A 15,751-nucleotide genomic window follows, 5' to 3' on the forward strand; every position below is an offset into this window, starting at 1 on the left:
TAAATCTTGGTGGGGTAAACTCCAAAAGCACTTTTTAGAAGCTTGCCAGCAAAGCCATTCCCTCCATCCCTGTGCCTTCCTGTCCCATCGTCTCAACTCCGCTGAGAGAAACTACGGCATAGGTAACCGGGAACTTCTGGCGGTCAAGATGGCGCTGGAGGAGTGGAGGCACTGGCTGGAAGGAGCGGAACATCAATTTTTGATTTGGACCGACCATAAGAATTTAGAATATCTCCGCACAGCCAATAGCCTTAACTTTAGGCAGGCCCGTTGGGCTCTGTTATTCACCAGGTTCCGCTGCCACTCCCTCTGACTCTGAGACCATCCTCCCATCCCCATGCCTTGCGGCTTCAGACCCTGGTCTGCAAGGCACAAAGGTCCCAGCCGGATCCTGGAGGGGCCCCGGATGAACGTCCCTGATTCGGCCAGGGCCCAGGTCCTGGAATGGGCTCATTTCTCCAGGCTTATCTGTCTACCTGGCTCCCGTTGAACCCTGGCCTTCCTCCGACAAGGCTTCTGGTGGCCCACTATGTTTCATGATGCCCCTGCCTTCGTCAGCGCATGCACGGTATGTGCCCAGTATTTGACTCCGCGGCAAACTCCGTCGGGACTCCTTCACCCACTGCCCGTTCCTCATCACACCTAGTCCCATATTTCAATGGTCATTCTGCGTACACTGTGAGATGCCTCCTGAGTGTTCGATCACGGGTCAGGGTTTTCCAGTACCTGGTTGACTGGTAGTGTTATGGCCCGTTGGAGAGGTGCTGGTTCCCCGCTAAGGACATCCTGGACCCGGCTCTCATCGCTGGCATCCCGGTCAACCAGGTACGCGCACATATTGAAAGCCAGGTGGTGCCCCTGGGGGGGGGGGGGGGGGGGGGGGGGTCCTGTCACACCCTGATCTGTTTCAGTTGGTGTCACCCAGCTTCCCTATTACCCTCAGTGTTCTCTGTTTGCTTGTTGCCAGTTAGTCTTGTCTTGCCAAGTCAACCAGCATTTTTCCAAGCACCTGTTTTTCCTAGTCTCTCTTTTCTAGTCCTCCCGGTTCTGACCATTTGCCTCCCCTGACACTGAGCCCGCCTGCCTGACCATTCTGCCTGCCCCTGACCTTGAGCCTGCCTGCCGCCCTGTACCGTTTGGACTCTGACCTGGTTATGAACTCTTGCAGGTCCTCGACCTGCCTCCTGCCTGTCCCCCGTTGTTCAATAAATATCAGAGACTCTAACGGTCTGCCTCCTTTGTCTGCATCTGGGTCTCACATTGTGTCATTATACTTTGAATACAAGACAGATACATATGCCATATACTTACCAATCAACTTACCAACTTCATAGCCAATGTCTGCAAGAAATTTAAAACAATATCACAACAGGTTATTTACAATAGCATGCAATGTAGTAAAACACCAACCATCTTGAGGTGGGGAGCTGGCCAAGCAGTGAAAACAAGGGAGGGGAAAACAGACAAAACAGATAACAGACGACGGACACGATGGACAGACAAATTCACGCACATTGACGACATGACACAAACAAGACACAATGAAAATGCTTGCCGCATCTCCTGCACCAGGCCACATCCTTACAGTACCTTCTCTCACATATTTATGACAGGATACCCGGGCCAGGTCAATTAGAAAGGCCTGCTCGCTGAAGTGTTTTAGGGAGCGTTTGACAGTGATGAGGCGTGGCCATTTGACCGCGGACCCAGTACTCACGCAGGCAATGAGGCAGTGATCGCTGAGATCCTGGTTGAAGACAGCAGAGGTGTATTTAGAGGGCAGGTTGTTCCGGATGATATCTAAGAGGGTGCAATTGGTTACAGATTTAGGGTTGTACCTGGTAGGTTCCTTGATGATTTGTGTGAGATTGAGGGCATCTAGCTTAGATTGTAGGATGGCCGGGGTGTTAAGCATGTCCCAATTTAGGTCACCTAACAGTACGAACTCTGAAGGTAGATGGGGGGCGATCAATTCACATATGGTGTCCTGGGCACAACTGGGGGCCAAAGGGGGTCTATAACGAGCGGCAACAGTAAAATACTTGTTTCTGGATAGGTGGATTTTTAAAAGTAGAAGCTCGAATTGTTCAGGCACAGACCTGGATAGTATTACAGAACTTTGCAGGCTATCTCTGCAGTAGATTGCAACTCTGCCCCCTTTGGCAGTTCTATCTTTTCGGAAAAAGTTGTAGTTGGGGATGGAAATTTCAGGATTTTTGGTGGCCTTCCTAAGCCAGGATTCAGACATGGCTAAGACATCCGGGTTTGCGGAGTGTGCTAAAGCAGTGAATAAAACAAACTTAGGGAGGAGGCTTCTAATGTTAACACGCATGAAACCAAATCTTTTACGGTTACAGAAGTTAACAAATGAGAGCGCCTGGGGAATGGGAGTGATGCTGTGGGCGCAACCAGACTAGCAGCAGAGTTTCAACACAAAATTACCCTTTTAGACCCCACTTCTTCCACCCATCCCAATGACTACTCTACTGCTTGTATCTCAGCAGAGAAGAATGACGCCCCGTCAGACAGCCGCCTCAAACTGGGGTATCTGAAACCGGGGAACATGCATCCCAAACCCTGCTGTCCCACTGCCTGGATCCTTTCAAATCAAATCAAATGTTATTGGTCACATACAGATGGTTAGCAGATGTTAATGTGTGTGGCGAAATGCTTGTGCTTCTAATCAAATCAAATTTTATTAGTCCCCTCAGGGGTGCGAGGTCAGCCCCCTCCTGTACTCCCTGTTCACTCATAATTTCACAGCCAGGCACGACTCCAACACCATCATTACATTTGCCGATGACACATCAGCCTGATCATCGACATTAACGAGACAGCCTATAAGGAGTAGGTCAGAAACCTGGCCGTGTGGTGCCAGGATAATAACCTCTCCCTCAACGTGATCAAGACAAAGGAGATGATTGTGGACTACAGGAAAAAGAGGACTGAACATGCCCCCAATCTCATCGACAGGGCTGCACTGGAGCAGGTTGAGAGCTTCAAGTTTCTTGGTGTCCACATCACCAACAAACTAATATGGTCCAATCACACCATGACAGTCATGAAGCGGGCACGACAAAACAGGAGATTGAAAAAGATTTGGGATGGGTCCTCAGATCCTCAAAAAGTTCTACAGCTGCACCATCACTGCTTGGTATGCTTGCATCACTGCTTGGTATGGCAACTGCTCGGCCTCCGGCCGCAAGGCACTACAGAAGGTAGTGCGAACGGCCCAGTAGGCTTCTATCCCCAAGCCATAAGACTCCTGAACATCTAGTCAAATGGCTACCCAGACTATTCACATTGCCCCCCCCCCCCCTTCTCCACACCACTGCCACTCTGTTGTCATCTATGCATAGTCACTTTAATTTACTCTACCTACATGTACATACTACCTCAACTAACCGGCACTCCCCTGTAAATATTGTTATTTTTTACTGTTCCTCTTTCATTTCTTGTTACTTTTATCTCTTATTCTTATCTGTATTTTTTTTAAACTGCGCTGTCGGTTAGGGTCTCGTAAGTAAACATTTCACTGTAACCTGTTGTATTCGGTGCATGTGACTAATAAAATTTGATTTGATTAGAAGCACAAGCATTTCACCACACACATTAACATCTGCTAACCATGTGTACAGTGCCTTGCGAAAGTATTCGGCCCCCTTGAACTTTGCGACCTTTTGCCACATTTCAGGCTTCAAACATAAAGATATAAAACAGTATTTTTTTGTGAAGAATCAACAACAAGTGGGACACAATCATGAAGTGGAATGACATTTATTGGATATTTCAAACTTTTTTAACAAATCAAAAACTGAAAAATTGGGCGTGCAAAATTATTCAGCCCCCTTAAGTTAATACTTTGTAGCGCCACCTTTTGATGCGACTACAGCTGTAAGTCGCTTGGGGTATGTCTCTATCAGTTTTGCACATCGAGAGACTGACATTTTTTCCCATTCCTCCTTGCAAAACAGCTCGAGCTCAGTGAGGTTGGATGGAGAGCATTTGTGAACAGCAGTTTTCAGTTCTTTCCACAGATTCTCGATTGGATTCAGGTCTGGACTTTGACTTGGCCATTCTAACACCTGGATATGTTTATTTTTGAACCATTCCATTGTAGATTTTGCTTTATGTTTTGGATCATTGTCTTGTTGGAAGACAAATCTCCGTCCCAGTCTCAGGTCTTTTGCAGACTCCATCAGGTTTTCTTCCAGAATGGTCCTGTATTTGGCTCCATCCATCTTCCCATCAATTTTAACCATCTTCCCTGTCCCTGCTGAAGAAAAGCAGGCCCAAACCATGATGCTGCCACCACCATGTTTGACAGTGGGGATGGTGTGTTCAGGGTGATGAGCTGTGTTGCTTTTACGCCAAACATAACGTTTTGCATTGTTGCCAAAAAGTTCAATTTTGGTTTCATCTGACCAGAGCACCTTCTTCCACATGTTTGGTGTGTCTCCCAGGTGGCTTGTGGCAAACTTTAAACAACACTTTTTTATGGATATCTTTAATGGCTTTCTTCTTGCCACTCTTCCATAAAGGCCAGATTTGTGCAATATACGACTGATCGTTGTCCTATGGACAGAGTCTCCCACCTCAGCTGTATATCTCTGCAGTTCATCCAGAGTGATCATGGGCCTCTTGGCTGCATCTCTGATCAGTCTTCTCCTTGTATGAGCTGAAAGTTTAGAGGGACGGCCAGGTCTTGGTAGATTTGCAGTGGTTTGATACTCCTTCCATTTCAATATTATTGCTTGCACAGTGCTCCTTGGGATGTTTAAAGCTTGGGAAATCTTTTTGTATCCAAATCCGGCTTTAAACTTCTTCACAACAGTATCTCGGACCTGCCTGGTGTGTTCCTTGTTCTTCATGATGCTCTCTGCGCTTTTAACGGACCTCTGAGACTATCACAGTGCAGGTGCATTTATACGGAGACTTGATTACACACAGGTGGATTGTATTTATCATCATTAGTCATTTAGGTCAACATTGGATCATTCAGAGATCCTCACTGAACTTCTGGAGAGAGTTTGCTGCACTGAAAGTAAAGGGGCTGAATAATTTTGCACGCTCAATTTTTCAGTTTTTGATTTGTTAAAAAAGTTTGAAATATCCAATAAATGTCGTTCCACTTCATGATTGTGTCCCACTTGTTGTTGATTCTTCACAAAAAAAATACAGTTTTATTTCTTTATGTTTGAAGCCTGAAATGTGGCAAAAGGTCGCAAAGTTCAAGGGGGCCGAATACTTTCGCAAGGCACTGTATCTTGGGAGGGAAAGGAGGAATGGTGTTAAGGCTGGGGCATTGTGGATTGCTAGTGGGGAAAAACCCCAGATGGAAAGTGTAAGGAATGTGGGGAGGTAGAGACTGTGAAGCATGCTGTGTTATATTGCAGACAGTATGCTGAGGATAGGAGGATATTTTTTTGGTGAGCTGACTGAGTTGGGTGTAATTTTTTCCTTGTAGCTATTTTGTGCACAAATGATATACAGAGTGAAATAGCAAGTTGTTGGGGTTTCTTTAGTCCACCTGCCTGCACCTATGGGTGTATATTTCACTCTCCAGCCTGAGAAAGGCAGCAATACGCATTACAGCGTCTAGTGCGCCAGAAACGGAAACGAATAAGAAGAAGCCACCCACATAGATAGAACAATAAGATTTAGTTATACAAATATTTGACAACCATGCGCCTTACTTCCGGTTTCCGCTCCCGCCCCATTCACAGCCATCTTGGTTTTTCTGAACAAAAAAAGGGGGTGAGACAGAAAAACACTGACGGGGAGAAGCATATTAGACATTGTAGAGACTTGACGGAAAGACGGATGTAGTGATACAATACGATATGAAAGGAAAGGGAGCAGGTGAGGTGGAAGAAGACCAGCCGCACCCCGTATACAGCTAACGTTAGCTAGTAGTTAGCCAGCTAAGCTAACTGGCTAACCAGTTCGGTACGGATTAAGTAGCTAGTCAGACAGCTAGCTAGGCGAGATAGCTTATGCTCAGCCCTACCGATTGCCAGCCTGGGACATTGAGAATAAATCAAATTAATCATCGGATTTATGTGAGAAGGAAATCGATGACAATGCATCGTACGTCGATTTGAGATGCTCCATTGAAGAGACCACCACTAACGTTACTATTATTGGATAATTATTTTTTTTCTTAGCTAGAGCGGGATCATAACAAGCCGTGGTAAGTGTTGCAATTTATTGTCAACAATGATGGCTAGCTCGTTAGCGCTATTTAGCCAGTTTGCGATTCTGGCCTTCGCTTGTATTTAGCATCGGAATAGGTTACTTATCAATTGACTGGCCAGCTAGCTAGCTAACCAGCTAACTAGCTTGCTGAACTAACGACTGTATGGTGTTTGCAGACATCCATCGATAGCTAATTAGCCATCATGCTAAACTTAAGTCAGCTGACAGTGACATGCTTGAGCCCAAAAAATTTATTGAAACGACCCTGGGTTTATAAGCGCGGATATCGACCCTGCGGCTTGAGCATGCTTTTGGGGCACAGTCGATTGAGCGCTGGACTTCCGGCTAGAAGGCCGATGGTTCGAGACCTGCACCTTGCCTGTTTCTTTACAGTACCATCCTATGACATTGTCTAATATGGATAACTAGCTAGATAGTTATCTAAATGACCACACTTATTTGAGCATACACTGACTTGTACACGTGTAGTTTAACAAAGTTGAAAGTAAATGAGACTCATTGTATATTATAATTTATTCTTAACTGACTTGCCTAGTTAAATACAAATTAAATGCCTTGCGAGGCCAAGCCAAGGTCCTAGTTGAAAATATATCCCATCCTCAACCTAGGGTGAGACCCGGGTTTGAACCCCATCTGTCACTCAAGACCCATTACATGCCATGACACCATAGAAATAAGTGAACGACACATTATGGTTTTATTGTAGCCAAGCATTCCATGACCCAATTCCTTTCTTCCAGAATTAGTTCCTCTAGCTACATGGTTAGAGCAGATTTCGATGCACGGTCCCCATGTTCATTTACCCACAGTTTAGCTACTAGCTTCCTACTTTACTATGATTCACATCACGCTGTAAAAACGGTGAATACATACTAGAACAAAATGGGGGGAAATAGGGAATGGAAATTAGTGTAACATTGAAGAATTGGATCAATTTCAAACCAAAAATATAGGCCATGAATTCACAACAGCTCAATATCTCCCTGGTGTTTATTACTTGACAACACCTATCGGTGATATGCTCAGTGCAGCCACTGATGACATCGCAGTTAACTAGATCAAGATTTAGTTTTTCTGTGCTAACATGAGTCTCGAATTGAGCACCAATCGACTGTTATTGTGTAACAGAGCGTAGCATATTGAGTATTTTACTCTAAAGCGGTGGGTTTGGTTCACTGGATTTCTATAAAGACCATACAGTCCATATAATGTACAGACATGGCATGTCCTTTCCACACACACCCCACCCCTCTACACACACACACACTCTTGCACACTCACAAACACTTGTCTCACACACATTATTTTAAAGGTTTGCTTTAAAGAGAGCATCCCAAGCCCAGTGGGGGCCCAGGGGCGATGTCTTGATGCATTCACTCCAGACTGAATCACTGGAGCTGGTTACGTTAGCTCTGCTCTTTTCTCTCCAGCGGTCACACTCAAAACCAACCAAGACTTGGGCATCAAACTTTCTTTATTCCTTGAAATAGGCTAATCACTGATCTCACGTGTCATGTAGGTGGAAGGCCATGCTCGCACCTATACAACCATGTGAGATCAATTATTATTTTGAGGGAGGGAGGAAGGAGGTGGCATTTGACAAATGTTTGAATAGGGACTTGGTTGTTTAACGGGATAGTTCATCATCAAAATCTCAATTTGTCCGCTATCTGCAGGTCAAATATCGATCTTGAATGAATGGGAAATATAGGTGCCGGGTAAATCCATTTGAATTCAATCACTTTTTGACAGCATCCCTTTTGATTCAAACTTAACTTTCTATACATGTTTGCCGGTGGAAGATATGGTCAGAAAGTTACTTTTTGGACCTTAATGCCAAAACATTCAGGAGATAAAGCTGCTCAAAGTTGACCCATTTTGCATACTCCACCATACCATGAGACATCGATGTCTTCATCACTGGACAAGATGAACAGCTGAGTTGTCTGTAATTTTAAAAGCTTACAAACATGGTTGTAAAACTATTGTAATATTTGTTTAAAAAATATACAGTACCAGTCAAGTTTACACCTCATTCAATGATTTTTATTTTTACTGTGTTCTACATTGTATAATAATAGTGAAGACATAAAAACTATGAAATAACACATGGAATCATGTAGTAACCAAAAAAGTGTTAAACAAATCAAAATATATTTTAGATTCTTCAAGTAGTCACCCTTTGCCTTGATGACAGCTTCATACACTCTTGGCATTCTCTCAACCAGCTTCACCTGGAATGCTTTTCCAACAGTCTTGGAGGAGTTCCCACATATAATGAGGACTTGTTGGCTGCTTTTCCTTCACTCTGCGGTCCAACTCAACCCAGACCATCTCAATTGGGTGGAGGCTGGGTGATCTGATGCAGTACTCCATCACTCTCCTTGGTCAAATAGCCCTTACACAGCCTGGAGGTGTGTTGAGTCATTGTCCTGTTGAGAAGCAAATGATTGTCCCAGAAGGGATGGCTTATCGCTACAGATTTCTAAGTAAATCACTGACACTGTCACCAGCAAAGCACCATGACACCACCACCTCCATGCTTCACAGTGGGAACCACACATGTGGAGATCATCCGTTCACCTACTCCGCGTCTCACAAATACACAGCGGTTGGAACCAAAAATCTCAGAGGTCAACTGATTAGGATTTTTTAACACAGATACCAAGTATTGGAGGACCAAAAAAAGCCAATGCTGATTTATAATGACAACTACAACAATACTGAATGAACACTTTTTTATTTTAACTTAATATAATACATAAAATCTATTTAGTCTCAAATAATGCAACCTGTTCAATTTGCTTTAAATAATGCAAAAACACAGTGTTGGAGAAGAAAGTAAAAGTGCAATATGTGCCATGTAAAAAAGCTAATGTTTAAGTTCCTTGCTCAGAACATGAGAACATATGAATGCTGGTGGTTCAATATTCCCAGTTCTTCAATATTCCCAGTTAAGGAGTTTTAGGTTGTAGTTATTATAGGAAGCCCCAAAATTTTATCAGCATATCGATTGCGCAACCAGGGGTGGAAAAACCTTGGATCATTGTTACTCTAACTTCCGCGACGCATATAAGGCCCTGCCCCGCCCTCCTTTCGGAAAAGCTGACCACGACTCCATTTTGTTGATCCCTGCCTACAGACAGAAACTAAAACAAGAGGCTCCCACGCTGAGGTCTGTCCAACGCTGGTCCGACCAAGCTGACTCCACACTCCAAGACTGCTTCCATCACGTGGACTGGGACATGTTTCGTATTGCGTCAGATAACAATATTGACGAATACGCTGATTCGGTGTGCGAGTTCATTAGAACGCGCGTTGAAGATGTCGTTCCCATAGCAACGATTAAAACATTCCCTAACCAGAAACCGTGGATTGATGGCAGCATTCGCGTGAAACTGAAAGCGCGAACCCCTGCTTTTAATCAGGGCAAGGTGACTGGTAACATGACCGAATACAAACAGTGCAGCTATTCCCTCCGCAAGGCTATCAAACAAGCTAAGCGTCAGTACAGAGACAAAGTTGAATCTCAATTCAACGGCTCAGACACGAGGCATGTGGCAGGGTCTACAGTCAATCACGGACTACAAGAAGAAATCTAGCCCAGTCCCTGACCAGGATGTCCTGCTCCCAGGCAGACTAAATAACTTTTTTGCCCGCTTTGAGGACAATACAGTGCCACTGACACGGCCTGCAACGAAAACATGCGGACTCTCCTTCACTGCAGCCGAGGTGAGTAAGACATTTAAATGTGTTAACCCTCGCAAGGCTGCAGGCCCAGACGGCATCCCCAGCCGCGCCCTCAGAGCATGCGCAGACCAGCTTGCTGGTGTGTTTACGGACATATTCAATCAATCCCTATACCAGTCTGCTGTTCCCACATGCTTCAAGAAGGCCACCATTGTTCCTGTTCCCAAGAAAGCTAAGGTAACTGAGCTAATCGACTACCGCCCCGTAGCACTCACTTCCGTCATCATGAAGTGCTTTGAGAGACTAGTCAAGGACCATATCACCTCCACCCTACCCGACACCCTAGACCCACTCCAATTTGCTTACCGCCCAAATAGGTCCACAGACAATGCAATCTCAACCACACTGCACACTGCCCTAACCCATCTGGACAAGAGGAATACCTATGTGAGAATGCTGTTCATCGACTACAGCTCGGCATTCAACACCATAGTACACTCCAAGCTCGTCATCAAGCTCGAGACCCTGGGTCTTGACCCCGCCCTGTGCAACTGGGTACTGGACTTCCTGACGGGCCACCCCCAGGTGGTGAGGGTAGGCAACAACATCTCCACCCCGCTGATCCTCAACACTGGGGCCCCACAAGAGTGCGTTCTGAGCCCTCTCCTGTACTCCCTGTTCACCCACGACTGCGTGGCCACGCACGCCTCCAACTCAATCATTAAGTTTGCGGACGACACAACAGTGGTAGGCTTGATTACCAACAACGACGAGACGGCCTACAGGGAGGAGGTGAGGGCCCTCGGAGTGTGGTGTCAGGAAAATAACCTCACACTCAACGTCAACAAAACTAAGGAGATGATTGTGGACTTCAGGAAACAGCAGAGGGAACACCCCCCTATCCACATCGATGGAACAGTAGTGGAGAGGGTAGCAAGTTTTAAGTTCCTCGGCATACACATCACAGACAAACTGAATTGGTCCACTCACACAGACCGCATCGTGAAGAAGGCGCAGCAGCGCCTCTTCAACCTCAGGAGGCTGAAGAAATTCGGCTTGTCACCAAAAGCACTCACAAACTTCTACAGATGCACAATCGAGAGCATCCTGGTGGGCTGTATCACCGCCTGGTACGGCAACTGCTCCCCCCACAACCGTAAGGCTCTCCAGAGGGTAGTGAGGTCTGCACAATGCATCACCGGGGGCAAACTACCTGCCCTCCAGGACACCTACACCACCCGATGTTACAGGAAGGCCATAAAGATCATCAAGGACATCAACCACCCGAGCCACTGCCTGTTCACCCCGCTATCATCCAGAAGGCGAGGTCAGTACAGGTGCATCAAAGCTGGGACCGAGAGACTGAAAAACAGCTTCTATCTCAAGGCCATCAGACTGTTAAACAGCCACCACTAACATTGAGTGGCTGCTGCCAACACACTGACACTGACTCAACTCCAGCCACTTTAATAATGGGAATTGATGGGAAATAAACAATGCTACCTTATATAATGTTACTTACCCTACATTATTCATCTCATATGCATACGTATATACTGTACTCTATATCATCGACTGCATCCTTATGTAATACATGTATCACTAGCCACTTTAACTATGCCACTTTGTTTACCTACTCACCTCATGTATATACTGTACTCGATACCATCTACTGTATCCTGCCTATGCTGCTCTGTACCATCACTCATTCATATATCCTTATGTACATATTCTTTATCCCCTTACACTGTGTATAAGACAGTAGTTTTGGAATTGTTAGTTAGATTACTTGTTGGTTATTACTGCATTGTCGGAACTAGAAGCACAAGCATTTCGCTACACTCGCATTAACATCTGCTAACCATGTGTATGTGACAAATAAAATTTGATTTGATTTATACTCACATTATTTTAACAGTTTTGGAAACTTTAGAGTTTTCTATCCAAATCTACTAATTATATGCATATCCTATCTTCTGGGCCTGAGTAGAAGGCAGTTTAATTTGGGCATGCTTTTCATTCAAAATTTCAAATGCTGCCCCCTATCCTAGAGAAGTTAAGCAACATTCCCAAAATTCCCGGGCTTAACTTCCCATGGAAAATTTCCTGGAAGTCTTCCGACCCTTTGCAACCCTACCAGTGGTTGTATTAATTTGAGATCTATCGCATCCCACAACTGTGCAAGACTGTTTGGAATATTTTTTATTTCTTGCACAGCATATAGGTCTTCTTTTGTACTGTGGGGGATAGTAGATTGACATAGTCTAGTGCTTTTGCTGTTCATTAGGCCTCCTCATCTTGTTGGTTGAAAAGTAAATGTGGACAGTTCTTCCAATATCTTCAATATGCACCTCGGAATTAGATAAGGGCACGCTCAGTTGCGTATTCAATGGGTCTGTCTTCACTTGTAGCCTATGAGAAAGACTCCACCATGTGATGGAGAGCAATGTGAGTGAGAGGTGCTTCGGAGTGCGCAGCACTCCAGGCCAAGTTTACAACGCAGCACTCCAGGCCAAGGGCACAATGGTCACTGGCCACAAAAGGCATGGATTTTCTTAGGGTGCATTGTAGCCACACAAAGGGGATGCTGCCAGGAAATTAGAAGCATGATCAAGTTCTTGTCAAATTGTGAATGAGACTGAAGTGTGTGTGGGTGTGTAGCCTGCGCAAAAAAAACAAAGCAGAGCTCATGCCTTTCAAGCAACTTTTTTCAAATCATCGTTAGTCGCATCATGCAGCCTTTACCATGTATTAAAAATCAAAACGTATAGCCCAACGTTTGTAGAGCAACTAAAGTTAACACATTAATAAATCTAAATTAAGCATATAGGTGTGCCTATTTCTTTGTTTATCTGACGTGTATACCTATATAACGAAGGTACATGACGTAATGACGCTACGTACATTTTGCGCTACACTTGCCATACAACATTCCTAAACTACCCCACAATGTCTGTGTGGATCGAGCAGTCAACAAGTCAAGCAGTCATTTGAAAGAGTAACACAATTTCAGCGAGACAACTCAAAGGTGAAATCCATTAACGCCAAGATAATGGAATTCATTGCCCTTGACAATCAACCGTTGGCTTTCGGCGACTGGTCGAGCACCTTATAGTTAACTAGTCCAACGCAATAACGACCTGCCTCTCTCTCGTTGCACTCCAAGGAGCCTGTTACGCAAATGCAGTAAGCCAAGGTAAGTTGCTAGCTAGCATTAAACTTATCTTATAAAAAAACAATCATAATCACTAGTTAACTACACATGGTTGATGATATTACTAGATATTATCTAGCGTATCCTGTGTTGCATATAATCTGACTGAGCATACTTGTATCTGACTGAGCGGTGGTAGGCAGAAGCAGGCGTGTAAACATTCATTCAAACAGCACTTTCGTGTGTTTTGCCAGCAGCTCTTCGTTGTGCGTCAAGCATTGCGCTGTTTATGACTTCAAACCTATCAACTCCCGAGATGAGGCTGGTGTAACCGAAGTGAAATGGCTGGCTAGTTAGCTCGCGCTAATAGCGTTTCAAACTTCACTCGCTCTGAGCCTTGGGGTGGTTGTTTACCTTGCTCTGCATGGGTAACGCTGCTTCGATGTGGTGGCTGTTGTCGTTGTGTTGCTGGTTCGAGCCCAGAGAGGAGCGAGGAGAGGGACGGAAGCTATACTGTTACACTGGCAATACTAAAGTGCCTATAAGAACAACCAATAGTCAAAGGTTCATGAAATACAAATGGTATAGAGGGAAATAGTCCTATAATAACTACAACCTAAAACTTCTTACCTGGGAATATTGAAGACTCATGTTAAAAGGAACCACCAGCTTTCATATGTTCTCATGTTCTGAGCAAGGAACTGAAACATTAGCTTTCTTACATACCACATATTGCATTATTTGCAATACATTTGCATTATTTAAACCAAATTGAACATGTTTCATTATATACTTGAGGCTAAATTGATTTTATTGATGTATTATATTAAGTTAAAATAAGTGTTCATTTAGTATTGTTGTAATTGTCATTATTACAAATACATAAAAAATAATAATCAGCCGATTTAATCGGTATCGGCTTTTTTGGTCCTCCAATAATCGGTATCAGCGTTAAAAATATAATCGGTCGACCTCTAACACTACCAAGTGCGCTATTTTTCTGATGTTGCCCTACCGGAATTACACAGTAATCGCATCCTTGCTATTATTTTCACAACATACATACTATGCAATGCCGTTTGGGTCTTTGCATGTCAAAAATAAAGTAGCAATGTCAAAGCTGTACAAAAAAGTCAGCAAACACCGGCCACGGTTAACACTACCAAGTGCGCTATTGTGTTTACAATTCTGTTTTTGTAATAAAGCATTATTTGTTTGACCGCAACTTCTGGGGTAGCTAGCTTTAGCTTGGTACCTAGCTTGCACCAATACAACCAGCCTGAAAACAATGACCAGTGGAAACGGCAGTCATTTTCATTATTCTTAGCAATGATTTAGGAATCCTTGTGAGTAAGTATTAGCTAGGTTGTCACTTGTTTGTCGCCTATTGAATTTGAACTTCAGTAAATTAAAATTAAATAACTAGCCAGCTACTTAACCTTGTTGCCCTAAGCTAATGTTATAAGCAGCCAACTAACGTAATCTGCCTAGTGAGGCTCCACCGGACCGGGTTATGTGTTGTGAAGCTAGCCACAATAAGGATTAGGCACAATAGTGGAATTTGTGGTTTGCCTTCTAAATAAAACTATGTCATTGACAGATGCAAATTAATACAAATAGTAGAATTATGCCATACTTTTTTTGGAGGCTAACCGCAAAGTCCACTATTGTGGCTAATCCTTTTTGCAGCTAGCTTCACATGGATGGATCCGACCACCATTAATCAAATCCGAACTGTCTTATAAATTAGGGTTATTTTAGATGATGACACAGATTGTTGTTTTGCTATGTTTTTGGGGAACAATATTGCATCCATGAGCTAGCTTTTTTCATGACGGCACTCTCGGTGTGCGAGACAACTTTACCAGCATCATAGCATACGTATCGATGAATCGTTGTGACATATGAAATACGAGTGATTGTGTAATAACTATGCGAAAAAATTATGAACGTGTTAAATTGTGACGTGTGGTCCTATTCAGGTCCTGATTGGTCAACGAACTTATTTTACACGTGGATTTTTAAAAATAGTGTTAAATAGTATATTTTTGACACGCAAAGACCCAAACTGCGTTCCATAGAAATCCTGGTTGAGAATGAAACTGAACAAATGAACAACGAAACTTCACAGCCAGTAAGTGAAAGAGATACATTTTTATTCTGTTTTACTGTTATTGGGGACATACGTAAATGCTAACAAAAACTTTTTGTCAGTGTGGTTGGTGTGTGTGTTGACCTTTTTTAAATTTATCTAGGTAAGTCAGTTAAGAACAAATTCTTATTTGCAATGACGCCCTGCCCCGTCCAAACCCAGACGACGCTGGGCCAATTGTGCGCCACCCTATGGGACTCCCAATCACGGCCGGATGTGATACAGCCTGGATTCAAACCAGGGACTATAGTAACGCCTCTTGCACTGCGATGCAGTGCCTTATACCGCTGCGTCCATGCGTGTGTGCGTTAACTATTTAACTGTACTAGAATGCTTAAAAGGCCGCTAAAATTAAAAATATTGCTATCGTTTTTTTTGGGGCAAGGAAAATATTGGATATCGGTATCAGCCAAAAATGTCATATCGGTGCATCACTACTATAAAATGCCACTTTAAGCAAATCTTGAGCTAGTTTAATGAGCTTGTGTAACCCACAGCAATTTGGCATAGCCAGATCAGGACCTAACGTAAGGACA

At 43.9% G+C, this 15,751-nt stretch overlaps 1 protein-coding gene across 2 annotated transcripts in view; it reads left to right on the forward strand.

Annotated features, from left to right (window-relative positions):
* Positions 1 to 5,620: 5,620 nt before the first annotated feature.
* Positions 5,621 to 15,751, forward strand: part of LOC110521011 (serine/threonine-protein kinase TAO2) — a 36,478-nt gene continuing 26,347 nt past the window's right edge. The window contains exon 1 of one of the 2 annotated variants that reach the window (XM_036968767.2): positions 5,621 to 6,193. The gene's annotated coding sequence lies outside the window, so the exon portion shown is untranslated. The remainder of the gene's footprint in view (positions 6,194 to 15,751) is intronic. The other variant, XM_036968768.2, reaches the window with a different exon arrangement.

The sequence above is a fragment of the Oncorhynchus mykiss genome, chromosome 4 (genome assembly GCF_057628025.1).
Source record: "Oncorhynchus mykiss isolate SJ-2025 chromosome 4, ASM5762802v1, whole genome shotgun sequence".
Classification (NCBI taxonomy): Eukaryota; Metazoa; Chordata; class Actinopteri; order Salmoniformes; family Salmonidae; genus Oncorhynchus; species Oncorhynchus mykiss.